Genomic DNA, 3,927 nt, shown 5'->3' with positions numbered 1-3,927 from the left:
TATAAGACATCTATCGTATGTATCGGGAAGCGGGATCGAACCAGAGGGCGTCTGATTGCCAAGCAACTGTCTTACCCACACGTTTAGGCCATGTGTACACACAGGCATGCGTGCACACACATGCACGAAAATATATACAAGCGGTGAATGTTTGTGTCTGTGTCTGTGTGTGTTTAAGTGTGTGTGTGTGTGTGTTGTGTGTTGTGTGTGTATGTTGTGTAAATACATCTCATGACAAACACGAAACAAATTTACACATATACATTTGTTCACTTGCGCATAAACCACTGATTTATTGGCGAATATACATCCTATACACTCAAGCAAAATATACACACGAATATATAGGCGTCTGCTTTCACCGGATGATATAAACACATGCACATATATAATATCCACTGCCATATGCATAGAGAAAATCGTGCATATACACATGTACTCGCATCGATACACTTGACTGTCACACACACACATGTATACGCGCTCATAAACACACTGATCTATCAATGTGTATACATATATATCGATGACATCTCAGACAGATATAGATTTATAGAAAAACATTTAAACACAAACACATTGAGCCATAGAGTAGTACGCAAACGCGGTTACCTAAGCACATACAATCTACTTCACAAACGCACACATGCGCGTAAATGCACGTGCACAACTGGGTATTACAGAGCCATGCACATAAACATACATTGAAGAACACATGAAGTCACACACACAAACGTGTATACAAGATACATACACCTTACATACACATACATACACTTACAACTCAGATAAACACACACACACACACACACACACACACAGACACACATACATATACACACACATAATTAAACGCGTATACATGCATTCACACACATAAAACGCATACTCAACGACACACACACAAACATCACACGCCCGCTGACACCACATGCATGTAAGGGATCACACATACACACATGTAGTGGAACATACACATACGTTGCTACACGCGCGCGTACATTGAAACGTGTGCATGGAGTCTAGCACACACAACGATATATACAAACACACACACACACACACACACACACACACACACACACACTCACTTACACACACGAAAATGCGTATATAGACACACACTCATTGACTGATGCCCACAAAGACCCACACGCATATCCGAACAAACATAAACATGCACACATTAGTTGAAGTAGCACATACACACACACACACACACACACACACACACACACGCACAGACACACACACACAGACTCACACATGTATTCACATACGCTGAAATCTGGTTGAAATTACATATGAACACAATAACTGACAGCACACACACACAAAAACGCAGTGACAAACACATGTAGGCATTTTGGTAAATTCAGATGGATGGATGGATTGATAGATCGCTTGGTGGGCGAATCGGCGGACGGATGGACGAATGGACGAATGGATGGATGGTTAGATGGACGGATGGAAGGATGGACGGATGGACAGACGGGTGGACAGACAGATGGATAGATGGATGGATGAATAGATTGATTGATGGATGAATGAATGGATGAATGGCTGGGTGGACGGATGGATGGACAGATGGAGGACGGATGAATGGCTGGCTGGCTGGATTGATGGCTGGCTGGCTGGATAGATTGACGGATGAATGGACGGATTTACAGACGGATGGATGGATGGACGGACGGATGCATCGAAGACCAGATGGTTTGATGGGTGGATGGATGGGTGGATGGATGGATAGATAGCTGCTTGTTTCGCTTCTAAACTCGCAGGGCACAAGTATATGCGATGTACAGACACGCTGTGACTCTTTCTGTCTTATACATGAATGCATACACGCGTGTGCACACACACACACACACACACACACACACACACACACACACACACACACGCACGCACACACGCGCACATACACACACATACTCACACACATATATATGTACATAGACATGCATACACGTATGCATACACACTGACAAGCACACGTAGAAGCTCATTCATACAGACATACATACACCTGACTTTAAGTAGATAGCATTGATATGGAGAGAGAGAGAGAGAGAGAGAGAGAGAGAGAGAAAGAGAGAGAGGGGATAGGGAAAGAGAAGGGGAGTGAGAAAAAAGGAGGGGATGAAAGAGCAGTAAGGAAAAGACTGTGAGAGAGTGAAGTTGAATTGGATGAAAAGAGAAGGAACATCAGAGGCGTAGTGAGAGAGGGATAGAGAGAAGCTGAGAGAGAGGGAATCACAAAGGAAGAAAGAAGAGAAATATAAAGAAATAGATAGATATGTAAGTAGAAAGGAGAGAAAGAGGGAGAGGGATGGAGAGAGAGAGAGAGAGAGAGAGAGGGGGGTAGAGAGTGAGTAATGTATAGGAAGAGATATGAATGTATGAGTGAATGAATTTGATAAAGTAAGAAGATATGGACGGGAAAAAAAACGAGTGAAATAATAAATGACAGTACAAGAGGAAGAGTGCATGAGAGAGAGGTAGGAGGGGAAGCGAATGCAGAGAGAGAGATAGAGGGGGTAGGGAGAGAATGCAGAGAGAGAGGAGTGGGAGAGAATACAGAGAGAGAGAGAGAGAGAGAGAAAGAATGTAGTAGGAAGAAAAGGAGAGTGAGAAGAGCGAAGAGGCAGATAGAACGAGAAAAATATATTTGTAAGGAGAGTGAGAAAGAGAGTGAAACAGACAGAGAGGGAATAATGAGTGAGCAGAGAATGATGAATAGGATTAAAGTAAGAGAGAGAGAGGGGGAGAGAGAGAGGGGGAGAGAGAGAGAGAGAGAGAGGGGCAGAGAGAGAGGGGGAGAGAGAGAGAAAGAGAGTGTGTGAGAGACAGAAACAGAGATAGAGTAGAAGAGATGGAAAAGAAAGAGATAGAGGCATGGAAAGAGATAAAGAGCCAGAAAGAGAGGGAGAGAGATAAAAAGAGCGAGAGAAAGAGAGAGAGAGAAAAATATATGTAGAGAGAGAGAGAGAGAGAGACAGAAAGCGAGGGAGAGGCATAGACTGAGAGAAAAAGAGAGAGAAAGAGTGAGAGAGAGAGAGAAGAGGGAGAGAGACAGAGAAATAGAGAAAGTAACGAAGATAGTGAAAGAGAGGTAAGTGATGGACTGAAGTAATAAGTGAGACAAAGAGAGAGGAAGCTAAAGAGAGAAAGAGAGGGAGAGAGGAGTGAAGAAGAAGAAGAAGAAGAAGAATAAAGATACAAAGAAAGCATCAGAGATGGAATACAAGAGAGACAGGTAGGGGTGGAGCAGCAGATGTGGAGCAACAGCTAGAATGAGGGTGACAGAGATGAGGTGGGGGGAATTGAAAACAACAAAGAATAGGACGAATGTAAAGAGACAGGGAGAAATGGTAGGGTGTGTGAGAAACAGATGGATAGATATAGAGAGAAACAGAATGAAAGAAGGGGAGAAGGAAAGAGGGAGAGGGAGAGGGGTATTTATAAAGATAGCGTGCACGGGATAGAGAGCGACAAAAGATGATAGGATGGGTGCAGGGGGGGGGGCAAAAGAAGGATGTGCGTACAAGGTGGAAAGGGGGAGGGAGAAAAGAACAAAGAAAATGAGAAGAGTGAAAGGCCAAGTAAAATGAATAATAGAAGGAGAAGAAAGTTGTTCACTCTGACGAGAAAATTCAGCTTCGACATACCGACGTATCATGTTTATGCACTGATATCAATTTCCACTTTTTTTGTTGTGTACTATTGAATCTGAATGTACACCTGTTTGCATAATGCACGTTACTCTAACAACCAGCTGCTGGAATTTCGAAACAGCTGTAAAGGAAAAAGGGCTATGCTTTTCTTCACCATATGTCTTTTCAAAAATGATTTCTGTACATTTGAAACACACACACATGCACACACACACACACACACACACACACACACACACACACACATACA

Source organism: Octopus bimaculoides, chromosome 5 (genome assembly GCF_001194135.2).
Source record: "Octopus bimaculoides isolate UCB-OBI-ISO-001 chromosome 5, ASM119413v2, whole genome shotgun sequence".
Taxonomy (NCBI): Eukaryota; Metazoa; Mollusca; class Cephalopoda; order Octopoda; family Octopodidae; genus Octopus; species Octopus bimaculoides.
This window is presented reverse-complemented; position numbering follows the sequence as displayed.